The 15,603-nt window shown below is 40.3% G+C and overlaps 1 pseudogene; it reads left to right on the top strand.

Annotated features, from left to right (window-relative positions):
* Positions 1-1,676: 1,676 nt before the first annotated feature.
* On the top strand, positions 1,677-3,692 carry LOC111020476 (transcription factor RAX1 pseudogene; annotated as a pseudogene).
* Positions 3,693-15,603: the final 11,911 nt, after the last annotated feature.

Below are 15,603 nucleotides of genomic sequence, written 5' to 3'. Positions count from 1 at the left end.
CAAGCTGATTGAAAATATTATATAACAAAGTTAAACAGTGCACAAACCAAAATTATATTAATATTATATCCAATATGACAAAGTTGTAGAGTTGAAGGCACTTCATTAATTGCTTACCTTTTTCTTTTTTATTTCTATTCAGTTTTTTTTTAATCTGTGAACTGAGCAATGTTACTAATGATTTGTAGTTAAGTTTTGGTGTGGCAGAGTTTGGGTATTTTTTAACTTGATTTCAAGTGAATTTTTTCTTTCCAAATATTTACCTCAGAATGTGGATGTGAAAATTGTCAATGAGCTATGTTCAAATTGGTTGATTTTGATTGGTTTTGTTATTTTAATATGATTTATTGCATGCTTCATGAACAGTTTTTCTACTGAGATTCAACCATACATTAATTTTCACTTATTTTTTTAAGTTCAAACAAATAAAATGTGAATACAGAGGTAACAAAAGTGAGACAAATAATATATTAGATAATTAAACAATATTTAAATTGTTTATTCAAGTTTATGGTTCAAATTAACTCTCTTAGACCCTATTCAATTAGGGTCTCATTTTTTGTTTATGTTTATAACAATTACAAGTTTGCTTCCCCATAATTTTTTTGATATTTTTGAAAAAGAGGAATACCGTTATGTGAGAAACATACTTGCATTAGAGGGAGAGAGAGGAAGGTTAAGTAAAAACTCTCAAATTTAAAGAAGGGGTGGAAATGTCTTAATTACAAAATAAAGACAATTTAGTGGACCAAGTCGACAGTCATTCTACGCTTATCAGAAAATATACGGTTGTTTTTCTCAAGCCAAATAAACTATAGAATAGAACAAAAATCATGGTACCAAAGTACATTTCTACTGTTGAAAGAGGGGTATTTATGCACTCTCAAATAAAGGTATTGATACCTGCACGAAGAACAATTGATATCTTTTTCCTTTTTCTTAAAAATAACTTTTGATTTATACACCATATAACAAAATAAACAAATACATAGATAACCAAAACGAGCATAACTCAACGGTAATTGACATGTATCTCCAACCAAAAGGTTGTGAGTTCGATCTTCCACCCCTTTACGTTGTATTAAAAAAAATACATGGATAGTTTCAAAACCCTCGAACCAAAAACACCTTTATTTTATAAAGGCATAAAAGTGAACTTTTAGTTTATTTAATGCATGCACTCATCTGTATACAGATATATCAAAATGGTTGTCAAATTCTCCACATTGCTTAAATTTTTGTTTCTGTCTGTCCTTCTATTATTATTATTAATTTTCTTTTTGCTGAATTTTTAATTCTTAGGGCCTAGGAGAGACTTTGGATGCTTTTAAGAGAAGTGATAAAAAACAACCCAAAAAAAAAAAGTTTGAGTATAGAGAGTAAGGGTTTGGTGTACTAAAGGCTGCAAAATTACATATATCTTCCCATTAATATATACATAATATGAAAGAAGTGATGGAAAGTTCCACAGACTAGCTAGCTTGTTCCCATAGGAGTTAGAAAACTGTTCCCAAAACATTTGTCCATCATTTTGACTTACTGTTTCAAACTTTTTGAGTTTAATTTGTTTATATATAATAATGATGATAATACCCATAATAACCCTCAAATCTGATCTTCTCTATAAAAACTGGCTTCACTCTCCCATTTGGTGAAGAAACACAAGACAGAGAGAAATGGGAAGATCTCCTTGCTGTGATAAGGCTAATGTGAAGAAGGGTCCTTGGTCTCCTGAAGAAGATGCTAAGCTCAAGGATTTTATACACAAGAATGGCACTGGTGGGAATTGGATTGCTCTCCCTCTCAAAGCTGGTAACTGAGATTTTGTTCTATCCCCTTTTTAGGGTTTTGCTGAAGAAGTGTTTTTGAGTGGAAAGTGCCTTTTTTTATATGTACTTTTGGAAGAAAATTGCCTTGAGCTTTCAATCTCTCTTAATCCTTTTTAGGGTTTGCTGAATAAAAGTACTTTTGAAAGAAATGTAGCTTGAACTTACAATCTAATTGTTAGTCCTTTTTAGGGTTTGTTGAAAAAGTGCTTTTCAGTGAAAGTTCTGTTTTTCTAAGCACTTATGAGAGCAAATCACCTTAAACTTACAATATCTCTTAATCCCTTTTTAGGGTTTGGTCAAGAAATATTTTTGAGTGAAAATACGTTTCTTATAAGCATTTTTTGAAGAAAATCAAATTGATCTTACAATCTCTAACGGTGAGTTTGGAATTACAGTTGAAGCAAATGTTTTAAAGTGAAAACAGTTCTTCTATTAGTATTTTAAAAAGAAATCACTTTTAAGGGTTTTTTTAAGTAATTTTTAGGATTTTCACAGCCTCAAATTGGTCCTCTAAGCCTCACATACTTTCTAATTACGATATCCCTATTGTCTCACTCAACTGGAGTGCTTTCACTTGACCTCCCTTTTGTATTTTTCGCTACTTCTTTCGCTTCGCTCTTTTAGTGCTTTGAGTTAGCTCCCTTTGTATGTTTCTCATAATGAAATGGTTGGTATCTTATCTTTAATTAATATATATTAGGACTTTGAATATCAACCCCATGAAAATTTTGAAAACTTTATTTTTTTCCTTCTTAAATCATCTCAAACTTACCATCTAATTTCTCTCTAAGTTGGGGTTTTTCTTTTGGTGGAGGGAAGGTCTGAAGAGATGTGGGAAGAGTTGCAGGTTGAGATGGCTCAACTATCTGAGGCCAAACATCAAACATGGAGGATTTACAGAGGAGGAAGATAGAATAATCTGTACTCTATTTTCCACCATTGGAAGCAGGTGTACTTTTTTAAATATTATTAATGACCCCACATACCCTTTTTCAAAATAACTTAATTTCAACTGGAAAAGAAAAAAGGGTTAATTATCAAGTGGTCATTTGACATGGAATCAGAACAAGAATCTCTATAATGTTAGATTATGAATAAAGATTAAATCAAACATAATCTATCCACTTAAACTTTTTGGGCTCAGTAGTGATTTACGAAACTAATTTAGGTAGCTCGAATAATTGCAGGTGGTCGATCATTGCGACTCAGTTACCGGGAAGAACAGACAATGACATAAAAAACCATTGGAACAGCAAGCTGAAGAAGAAGCTTATGGGAAGGTCAACAATGGAGGAGAAGAAACCCCAGATTATGAGCATACTCCCTAATTCTCATCAACAAGCTTCCCCATTTCCATTATCTCATGATCAACCACTCCAATCATTAATCTGCAAAGACTTCAATGTCAATTACAACTATAACCTCTCTCCTCCTCCTCAAGGGATTGATCAAACTCTCATTTCAATCCCATCAACAAATTGGTCAAACCACTTTCAAAGCAATAATGGCCAAACCCTTTCTTGTCTTTTCCAACAAGCACAAGAAAGTTGCTGCTTGATGCATCATAATCATCATCATGAATATCCTCCACAGGCCAAGGAGAGGTTATTAGGGTTTGGAAGAAGTGAAGGAAGTTGCAGCTCTTCTGATGGGAGTTCTACTCAGATCAGCTCCTCAGGAATAATGGGGTTTCATCAGAATCAAGGCTATGATAGTAATTATTGTAATGTTTTTGGAGAAGAATTGCAGCAGCAGCAGCCACTGTGGAACTGTGATGTGGAAGAAGATGTTCATAATGATAATGGCTTCTTCCAGTACATGGATGAAAACAAGACATTGGAAAAATTTATGTACTTTTGCTGAGGAGGGTAAAAGGGTAATTAGATATATTAATTAACTATTTATATGGGTTTTTTTGGGGGGGGGGGGGGGGGGGAGGAAAAAATGGAGTGAGATAATTTTTCTTTTGTTTTGACAGCACTTGGGTAAAGCTTCTGTTAATTTTGTGCACTTTGTTAACGAAGGTGAAATTAATGATGTGAAATTGTGTTGTACGGACAGTCTTTACTGCAACTGCTTGCTCCAAAATTCAAAGCTAGTTTTGTGAAAACTAGAACTATTAGGTGTCTTTTTAGCATAAATTAGATGGATGATCCAACGTCTGTTAGAAAAAACAGTGATTTGATTAATTTAGGTTCAATTACAAATTTAGACCCATGTTTAAGCATAATTTTAATCTAGTTTCCATAGTCTTTATAATTTAGGGCGCTTAGTTTCACAATGATACTTAAATTTTCTTTACTCACCCATAAAGTCTACCTGTTTCGTTTGATTTAGCCAAATAGAAAAACATTGTTTGATTGCTAGGTAAAAAATACGTCGATAGGGCAACAACAAAGAAATTTGTGAAATTATTGTTAAAAGAAAAAGATTAGTGAAATTTGATAAATCAAAGGAATATTAAATTGAACTTTTAAAAGTATGTAACAAAATTGGAACTTTCTTCAAACTATAATTATCAAATTTGTAATTTAATCATTAATTTAAATACCATAACTTATACAAATCAAATTGGATGTTTTAATTATCCATCGGCTAAAGTCCAATGAAATTTTATATAAATAAAGCTATTGTTGACAAGATTTTTGTTGCCTTTATGTCAAAGTTGGTGTACAATTTGTTTTCAACTAAAAGCCAACTGAAGTTGGAGAAATGAGTAGCAAGTCAAATCCCTAAAAACTAGGGCAAAAACAGAAGGAATAAATTTATTTCACAAAGAAAAACAAAACAAAATAACAAAAAAAAAAAAACAATAATGGGTTTTAAACTTTAGTATTTATTTGTATTTTCGTCCCAAAACTAGTTTAAAAAATTTTGGATAAGATCATCTCATGGCAACTATTCATATATATTATAATGTCTCTAGTAATTTTCATGGTTTTGGATAAATTATAAATTAGTCTCGATAATTTGAGCATTGTTTCAATTTGATTCTATAGTAGAATTTTTTAGACAAATCTTACAAATTATCCTACCTTAAATATAATGATACTAACCTGCACGTTAATAAATACGTACGGATACAAATAGGAAACATAGATATGACATGACACGGATTCGATGACACGTCAATTTTTTAAAATTTAAGACACTGCCACGACAAGGATACGTTTATTAAAATATACCTTTTTTTTAAAGTATATATCATTTTTATACCGGAACGAAATTCAAAGTCAATAAACTTATGCATTTTGATGCTTACAAAAAAATGAGTTTGATGTATTCCATTCTCAAAATTTATTATTTTTTCCTATATTACTATTGAGGTCTTTCTTATGCTTAAGAAGTATTCGTTACATACCTAACAAGTATTAAATTCATATTCACTTTGTACAACTAGATATCCAACACAGACACGTTATCTTTGTCCTACGTACTTCTTAACTTACACATTTGTTGCATGTTATGGTCTAGGAACGAGTAGAAATAGAAGGAAATGGATTAATATTCCAAATGGATAAAAGATAATTTAGAGTCGATAAGTGTAGTTTAACTCAATCATATGAACCAAATTGAAAATTTAATAGCTATAGAGACCAAATTAAAACGATTGAACTCAAATCATAGAGATTAAATTGAAACTTTTAAAATTACACTTATGAGCTTTTTCTTGTTGTAAGAGGTAAGAGGAGAGAGAGGTTTTATCTCCCTGAGGGCCATGCTGTTGTGGTTTAGATGACTGGTGGAGCTATGGAGCCTATTGAAAAGACATTTCAGGCCCTGCAAAATCACTACGCGTTGAAGAAATGATGGGATGGTTATGACCTTTTGAATTCATGTGTCTACCACCTGCAGCCTGGAATATTGAGCGCCCCATTAGGCCATTAGCCCTTTAGATTTATGCTTTTCTTTTTCTCTTCTTTTGTTTAAGAAACTAGCTACCTAGGTTGGACTTCAAGTTCAAGATTATGGCAACTTTGTCCACACAAAAATGGACAAACAGATCATTGATAATAATATAAATAAAAGCTTATTATATGATCTGCAACTTTTGGACTTTTGCATTAAAGGCTGTTGAATCCTTTTGTTTCTCTATTATTGGATTCCCTTTATAATGTAGTGTATCATAATCTGTCTTCTAAGTTCTAAATATTATATCATTTACTCTTCAATCCACTACAGATTTGGTAAGGGAAAATTGGACGCGTCTCCCAATTGTTTTTATTCTTTTTATTTTGTTTGATGTCATGGTTTCGTATTTGAAGATGGCGGAAATCTACTGTTAACACATGAGAATAAACAGGAAAAGTTATCTGAGAGCTTAAACTCATACAATAGAGGTCAACTTATACTATGCAATAAGTTGATCAGCAAGAATTGTGTTGATGCCGATTTTTGGTGTAGTTCGCGTAGGTGCCACGTATGTCTTTCTCTTGAAAAACTTGATGCCTTAGACAAATAAAAATCTCGCATTGCTATGATGTATTAGATATTTAATATGTGAATTAAATTTACCCAACTCATCAGCTTAAACTTTTAGGTTGAATGGTGGTTTCTTCATCCTTAATACGATATCGAAGCGGGAGATCCTGTGTTTAAGCCTCTGTGTAGTCATTTCCTCCCCATTTTATATTGATTTCCACTCTTGTTCGGTCTTGATGTTATTTTCTAAGTCCACAAGTGAGGGGAGTGTTGAAATACTTATAAATGGATTAAATTAAGTTTTTGGGTTGATTGGTCAAGTAGTGGTTTATTCATCCTTAACATGGTGTTCAGAGTGTGTACCAAATCCTTCTTACGTAGGGTTCTTCTGTTCCTTATACATGGAGAGAGAGAACCTGTTCAGGAAGGAGATTCCTCCACCTCTCAGGCTTCTGCAGGGGAGCGGTATCGTGTTAGGGGTCAATGGTGATCACCTACATCCTCTACTTCATATAGTATTGTAATCAGGGGCACGCCAGCGTCTTGAGTAGCCCCTAAAACATATTTTTATTTTTTTAGCTTGGCTACATGAGCAAGCTTCTCAAGATAATTGATGTGTTAATTTTTCAATGGAAGATATAGATATGGAAAAGAAAAGGCAACTGCCTGGTTTAGGTACATGCTATCAACATCCTGCCTATTGAATGTGCTCTATACAAGACGTTCAGAAATGCTCGACACCATTCTCAGTATGCTCGGATCTACTTTGACGCGCTTAGCCGTGTGCTAGGTTGGTTTCTCAACTCGGCCACGTGACTTAATTGGCTTTCTGATGCGTGACACCTCGTTTTTACCCAATAACATATTAAAGACCAAAAATTCATTAAGATTAGACTAGCTAATAACCAAAAAGTAACAAGATTAGTACTTTGAGAATCATATCATCCAAAGAAAAGAAAATTAGATGAGTTTTAAACTATTTAGTACATGAAAGATGAATCATGGATGATTCATTTCTCATCATCCAAACATAAAACATAAATACAAACAAAATAAAATTGCTAAGTTATAAATTCGTTTCTAAAGACATTGAGTATTATGTCTAATATTCATCCTTAAACATTAACTAGAAACTTTAATTGAACATTACTTTTGTTTAGTATATATTTCTTAACATCGTAATTTATCATAAAAAAACCATAAATAGAATGCTCATATCTATTAGTATTACACCGAATGTCTACCAGTTATGTTAATTTAGTCCAAATTTATCTAATAAATATATCCCGCCACTATTAAATTAATAATGTTAACACTCATGACTAAAATAGAATTCTTAATCCAAATGACTAAATAGAATTCATAATCAAAGTAAAAGAATATAAATGAAAAATCTTAAATGGTATAAAATAGTGCAAAGACCAAATTTTATAACACTTAACTAAAGAAAAATAAATTGAAGGATTTTTTTTCCCTATTTATTATGGTGGAAGCTTTACAAATATGTGAACAGAAACAAATTTATTCAGAGGCAAATAGTTTGTGCAAAGGACATCATAGTTGAAGAGACAGATTTAGGGAAGGGAAGAGAGAAATAGCTTGAAATTTCACTTGAGAAAAAAGTCTTATAGTTTATTTTATTAGTTAAAAATATAAGTTTAGTTTTTGACTCTTGCGGTTGTATCTAATAGGTTTCAAAATTTTAGAAAATATCAAATAAGTCCCTAGACTTTAAATTTTTTTATTTAATAACTCATTCAACTTAAAAATTTCTAATAGATTGTATGGACACAATTGAAACATATTAAAATAGGGTCACAATAGACGCAAAATATAATTTTATGTCTAATATTGTCCATAAGCTTAATTAAAAAAAATGAAAAAAATAGTCAAAAATGTATTAGACACAAAATTGAAAGTCAAAGACCCTATTAACATAACACAAGATTGAAAGTTCCAAGATTTATCAAGCATTCAGAGATTTATTAGACACCAATTAAAATTTTGATCGGTTAAAAGACATTTTAAGTTAGTAATCTATTAAACACAATGCTAAAATTAATTAGAATTAAATTTTTCAAAAAAAAAAAAGTTGAATTAAAGTTGTACTATTTTATTTTTAAGAAGAGATTAAAAAAAAAATGCAAAAAGACGAAATTGGCCATCTATTTAATGGAGGTGACAGGTAAATCCCCATTGGGAAGCATCCAAAAAGGAGTCCCAAATTTGGATGATGCATTGAGATCTCTGTCAGAGTACTGCCACTATATTCATGCTTCTCTTCCCATTTCCACACACTTGTCAATATAATATATAGTTTAATTAATGAATAAATAAATATAAGATTCATTCATTATCTCTAAATTTCACTATGTCATTTGTTTATGCAAGGATATGCACAACAGTGTATTTCAGATTGCAGTTCGAACTCGGCCTCCGGACCGATCTGAATACTTGGGTGGACCTGCACAAAAAGGTGAGCACTCCGACGATCAAGTCAGTATAGGTCGGATTCCCAGCTTAGTTCGAGGTCAGAAATCATCGTCCCTGATCGTGGAGTGAGGTCCTCTACTTATGGGTGGTTGGCAAGCAGTTAATCGATATCTGGAATTAGTTCCCCTTCCTTACTTAATGGGTCTTCCTTAATCGGTCTTATGGGTCTGAGTACCTGGTAGTCCCGCTAATCTCGCGACGGTTACACCCGGTAATCTCGGGATCGTCGGTTACACCCGGTAATCTCGGGACCGACGGTTACACCCGATAATCACGCCGCTGACAGTAGCTCACATCGGCCCCTACCGAGCTTCCCGGTAGGTCGGACCTCGGCCAGGTTCACCTCGGCCCTCATACTTAGCATCTGTCAACGCTAGTGGTGGTGATCTCGGCGGTCCGAGCTAGGCATGACTCATGAGTCATCTTGGAGCACCAATAGGGGTCCTCCACGTGTCCAGGGTATTCTCCTCCCCAAACATTGGCCCCCTCTCTGTCGGGTCCGATCTCGACCTGGCAGAGAAGTTCATTCGACTTGCTTTGGACACATGGTGACTTCCTATTCGTGGGAAAATATAACCGTTGCGGTAGATTTATCGTCGGAATATTCAAATATTCCGACGCTTCGGATCTTAGGGAGGATCCTAGCCGCTCGTTGATTACACGTGTACGGTGGGGAAATTTCTTCGACGAGCTATAAATACCCCCAATCCTTCAGGTCATACCTTACGTTCCCTGAATTCTTGGAGTTCGATCTGAAGGTAGCTCGAACCCTTGGTAGGTCGGTCTCTTCCCTCACTTTCTCTTTCGAACGTAGTAGCCATGTCGTCCTCTTTGAGCAGCAACTTAGGATCCGATGAGGATTTAGCTCGTAGGTTAGAGTCCGAGCTCGAGGAGATAGAAAACTTTAGGTTCTCCGATGACAGGGAGGATAGTGATGCCTCCACCTCGGGTCAGGGTTTGGAATACCCTTCTAGGATACCTGAGCACTACCTCGGATCCCTTCGTAGGGTGTTCGCTATCCCTGAGAACATCCTCCTTAGGATTCCGGAGGAGGGGGAGAGAGCTGACAATCCTCCAGAGGGATGGGTCACTCTCTACTTCAAAATGTTTGAGTACGGCCTCAGACTTCCCCTTCACCCTTTCGTCCAAGAGTTTCTTTTCCAAACTGGGCTGGCTCCGGCTCAAGTGGCCCCCAATGGGTGGGGTGTCATTTTCGCTTTGGCCATCCTTTTTTGGCTACGAGCTCGAGATAGTGAAGAGGTCGAGCTGTTAGACGTAGACCAGCTCCTCGCGTGCTTCGAAGCGAAAAGGATAGCTAAGAAGCCTGGTCGGTTCTATATGTACGCAAGGAAAGGCGCATGCAGTATAGTTAAGGGGCCGACCTCCATCAAGGGATGGGTGAGGAAGTGGTTCTACGCTTCTAAGGAATGGCTTGCAAAGGACGAGTCAGGTCGTTCCTTCTTTGACGTTCCCACTAGGTTTGGGAACCTAGGTACGGAGTAGTTCTTACTTCTTGTGATAACTTTCTTTCTTGTTATCCAGGTCTGACTCAAATTTTGTCTTTGTGCAGTTTCAATCCGACCAGTCCCCGAGCTTACGCAAGCCTCCTTCGACACGCTGAAATATTACAAGGAACGTTTTCCGAGGGGTAGGAAGGTCGGAACCTTGGTGACCGACAAGCTGTTGCTTGAGTCCGGGCTGCTAGATTACAACCCCTCAGTTCGTCCCATTGAATCCTCAAGGTCGAACTCCAAACTTGGTACGCCGAGCTTGCTTCCCTCATTTTTCCTCTAACCTTGTGTTGACCCCTGTTTTTATTTTACAGCCATGGTTTGCGGATTTGAAAGCAACGTGAAGCGCAAGTCCAAGGGCCGAGCCCATGCTCTCGAGGCCACCCAGAGTTCGAAATCTGTCACCCCTGCTGTGGTAGGGCCAGCCTCGGAAGATCCAGCCCCAGTGATCGAGCTGAAATCTTCTGGGGGTCCTTCGAGGGAGAAGCGCCCCAGGGATCAGACCGAGGCGGTGGACGTCCCGCCCTTGGGCGAGGAGGTGAGGGAGGAAGTCCCTCTGAAGCGAAGGAGGAAGAAGAAGAAGACCACCTCCCCCTTGGAGGTCGGAGCTCGTGGGGTCTTGCCTGCGAGCTTCGCAGATCGAGTGGACGATCCTGAGGCCAGGATAGGCGGGACGTCCGATGTGACGGCACGGTTCAGAGTTCAGCCGTCAAGTTCTGGGGTGAGGGACCAGGTGTCCCGCATTTCGGCCGCAAGTTTGGACCGCTGCCTAAGGAGGGCGTCCAAATTTGTAAGTGACCCAGGGTCCGTTCTGCAGAGGACCATCGACTACGTCGCTGAGGTAAGATTGGTGTTTTTGCTCAATTTACCTAACAGGTAGCTCGGTCTAACTTCTTATTTGTACCTTTTTTCAGGCGTTCGTTGCTTCCATTCAATCGGCTCTGGCCATGAAGGCCGAGCTGGATGGGAGGGATGTTCTGGCAGCGAGGGAGAAAGAGGAGTTCTCTGCTGCCTTGGAGGCTGCTTCCTCCACCATGAAGGATGAGCTGCTGAAGGCTCACTCTGAGGTGGAAATTTTGAAAGCCGAGGTGGAGACCAAGGCCGAGCTGCTGAAAAAGGAAGAAGACAAACGCAAGGCCCAGCTCCGAGCTGCCCACGCTATCACCAAGGGCTTGGAGAAGGAGAAGTTCCAACTCCTCAAGGAGAAGGACGACATGCTCCAGGCGCTTGAAGCGAAGGAGGAGGAGCTGAAGCATGCGACTGCCGAGCTGGAGACGGTGAAGGAGAGTCTCAGCAATGGAGCCCTATTGGAGGAATCGTTTAGGCAACATCCTGACTTCGATGGATTTGCCAAAGACTTCTCTGACGCGGGCTTCAAGTTTCTCATGAAGGGCATTACTTCCGACATGCCTGACCTTCAGATCGATCTCGGTGGTCTGAAGAAGAGGTACGCTGAGCAGTGGGCGTCTGGGCCTAGCAGCACCCCTGGCCCCCAAGCGTTGGTGGACAAGTACGTTAGAGATCTGGACTCTGACTACTCCGACCTCGAAGAGGATCAGGTCGGCACCACTCAAGAGGGCGCTCCTCAAGCAGGCTTTTAGGCGACCACCCTTCAAGAGGCTTTTCGCTGTCTTTCTTCTCTTCTCTTCTCTTTTGTTTTTTGTTTGTAAGTGTCAGAGCAGAGCTGCAAGGTCTATAAGCCTTGGCTCTGCTCTCCATTCAATAAAGAAGCTCCCATTTGTTTTTACTTTGTTGTTGGCAACATCTTTCCTTTCTTTGCTTTTTCTTTGAACTGTAGCCAATGTTACCTCGCACCTCTTACTTTTGAGGTCGCGTCTTCAATTAAAATAATTTGAAAGTTTGAACTTGAATCTCTGTCTAGCATTTAATGCATTGCACCAACTCTGGATTTTTTAACATCGCACCCTTAACTTAAAAACGTTAAAAGGCTAAAATCCTAAGTTCGTAGCTGTTCTTCATATCGTAGATCGTACCCTCAGGTTCAGAGGCTTGATCATTTTGAACTTTTCACATCGTCCCTTTACCTTGAAGGTTTGAATTTTATGTTCATCAGTGGTTTTGGCATCGCACCTCGTACCCTAAGGTTTTGGAGGATTGAATTTTAACCGACTGCTGGAATGTGATCGCGTGGGAGTCCGTGGCCGCCATTTAATTTCTGGTCGAACTCGGAATCATGAAATTAAATCATCACATTTATTCCGATCATAATTCTTTTGAAACAGTTTTTTACAGATCCACTGAAAACCCTTTTGGTATTTCAAGGATAATAACGCTTCAGGTGCAACGCGTTCCACGGGTGCGCGAGGACGTCTCCTTTCAGATCGGCCAATACGTACGTCCCAGGTCGGACTATGCTCTTGACCTCAAACGGGCCCTCCCAAGTCGGATCAAGGGTACCCACATGGGTTTGGACCCTCCTTAAGACCAGATGTCCGACCTGAAAGGTCCGAGGTCGAACGCGGGCGTTGTAATGTTTGGCCATTCTGCCCTGATATTCCGCCAGGCGTAGCTGGGCCATTGCTCTTCTTTCTTCCAACAAGTCGAGGTTGAGGAGCAGCTCTTCCTCATTTGTCGTAGGCTCGTAATGCTCTACTCTGTCGGATGGCATGCCGATCTCAACCGGGACTATAGCTTCGGAGCCGAAGGCCAGAGAGAACGGGGTCTCACCCGTCGATTCTGTTTGGGTGGTCCGGTACGACCATAGAACCTCTGGTAACTCCTCGGCCCACCTGCCTTTCCTAGAGTCCAGTCTAAGTTTGATGCCTCGCTTGATGATCTTGTTGATTGCCTCCACCTGCCAATTTGCTTGCGGATGTGCGGGGGACGAGCTAAGGTGACTTATGCCAAGCTTGCTGCAAAAGTCTTTGAACTTGGCGTTGTCAAACTGCTTCCCATTGTCTGTCACAATGGCCTGCGATATGCCAAAGCGACATATGATATTTGTCCATACGAAGGACGTGACTCTGGATTCCGTTATGTGGGAGAGCGCCTCGGCCTCGGCCCACTTTGTGAAGTAATCCACAGCAACCACAACGAACTTGGTCTGGCACTTGCCCAAAGGGAAAGGACCAATGATATCTACCCCTCACTGCGCGAATGGCCACGGGACCGAGATGGGGGTGAGCAGCTCGGGAGGTTGGTGGATTATGGTTCCGTAACGTTGGCAATTGTCGCAAGTTCTTACGAACATCTTGGCGTCCCGGCTGAGGGTCGGCCAATAGTATCCTTGTCGGATCACTTTGGCTGATAGCGACCGGGCGCGTGAGTGATTGCCGCACACTCCTTCGTGGATTTCTCTGAGGACGTACAGGCCCTCTTCAGGGGTTAGGCATCTCAATAGAGGTAGGGAAAAGCCGCGTCGGTACAATGCTCCACCTCGGACCACGAACCGAGCTGCTCGCCTTGCCAACTTTCTGCGCTCTTTGGGGTCTTGTGGTGAGTTGCCCCTAATGAAGTCCGCAATCGGGTCCATCCATGAGGACTCTGGAGCGCTGATCTCCATCAGATCTGGCTCTGAGATCGAAGGATTATCTAAGATCTCGACGGGGCCAGGTCTGTCTCGTACGCCGATGCTAACTTGGCCAAGGCGTCAGCATTATAATTTTCTGCTCGGGGAACCCGGCTTACTTCGTATGTTCGAAACTGGGCGAGGTACGATCTGACCTTGCCCAAATACTTCTCCATTCGGGAGTCTTTGGCTTGGTACTCTTCCTTGATCTGGGTCACAACCAGCTGGGAGTCGCTGAAGACCTTAACACTATAGGCCCCCAATGCTCTAGCGATTCGCAGGCCGGCAATAAATGCTTCATACTCAGCCTCGTTGTTAGAAGTCCGGAAGCCGAACCGCAAGGCATACTCAAATCGCTCGCCTCCTGGTCCGAGCAAGAGGACCCCGGCCCCGCACCCCTTCTCATTGGAGGATCCGTCGACATAGATTGTCCACGGTAGGTCGGACTCGCTCAGCTCGGAAGGTGGTGTGAGCTCGGCTATGAAATCTGCCGCTGCTTGTCCTTTCAACGCAGTTCTGGGTTCGAACTAGATGTCGTACTCACTTAGCTCCATTGCTCACTTCATCAGGCGTCCAGAAGCTTCTGGCTTATGGAAGATGTTTTTTAGGGGCAAGTTAGTGAGCACCACCACAGTATGGGCTTGGAAGTATGGTCTAAGCCGTCGGGCCAAGGTGACTAAAGCAAGAGCCAACTTTTCCATTTGAGGGTATCTGGTCTCGGCTTCAGTCATAGCCTTGCTTGTGTAGTAGACCGGGTTTTGCCACGCTTCCTCTTGCCTGATTAGGGCCGAGCTGACGGCGCTGTCAGACACTGCTAAGTACAATTGGAGCTTGTCCCCCGGCATGGGCTTGGCGAGCAAAGGTGCCGAACAGAGGTAGCTTTTCAACTGCTGGAATGCTTGCTCGCACTCCGCTGTCCATTCAAACGGCCCCTTCCTCCGTAGGACTTTGAAGAAAGGAAGACACTTATCTGTCGATCTTGAAACAAACCGGTTCAGGGCCGCAATCCTGCCATTGAGGCACTGAAGTTGCTTCAGCGTCTTAGGTGCCACCATCTCGAGCACGGCTTTAATCTTTTCTGGGTTGACCTCGATTCCCCGGTTGTTCACCATGAAGCCAAGGAATTTTCACGAAGAGACTCCAAAGGAACATTTAGCTGGGTTCAGCTTCATTTGATATGTCCTCAGAACCTCGAAGGCTTCGGTCAGATCGGAGAGATGCGACTTAGACTGCTTGCTCTTGACAAGCATGTCGTCCACATACACTTCCATATTCCGGCCGATCTGCTTGGCGAACATTTTGTTCACCATTCTCTGGTAGGTCGCTCCTGCGTTCTTTAACCCGAAGGGCATGACCTTGTAACAGTACAGACCCTGGTCTGTTATGAATGCGGTATGACCTTGATCTGGGACATGCATCTTGATTTGGTTGTATCCAGAGTAGGCGTCCATGAAGGTGAGTAGTTCGTGCCCGGCTGTGGCGTCCACGAGCTGATCAATCCTGGGCAGTGGGAAGCAATCTTTCGGGCATGCCTTATTTAAGTTCGTAAAATCTACGCATATTCTCCACTTTCCGTTAGATTTTTTAACTAATACAACATTAGAGAGCCACTCGGGATACGAAATTTCTCTTATGTATTCAGCTTTCAAAAGTTTGCTAACTTCCTCAACAATTACATCACTCTGCTCCTTGTTTATAGGTCTTCTTTTTTGCTTTACAGGTCGGAATGACGGATCTATGCTGAGGCGATGCATCATAATTTTCGGGTCAATGCCAGGCATGTCCTCATGGGACCACGCAAAGACATCCGAGTTGGACC

The sequence above is a fragment of the Momordica charantia genome (genome assembly GCF_013281855.1).
Source record: "Momordica charantia cultivar OHB3-1 chromosome 3 unlocalized genomic scaffold, Mcharantia_2.0 BLBB01000003.1, whole genome shotgun sequence".
NCBI lineage: Eukaryota > Viridiplantae > Streptophyta > Magnoliopsida > Cucurbitales > Cucurbitaceae > Momordica > Momordica charantia.
Note: the sequence above shows the minus strand (reverse complement) of the source record. Positions and strands in the feature narration are given on the sequence as shown.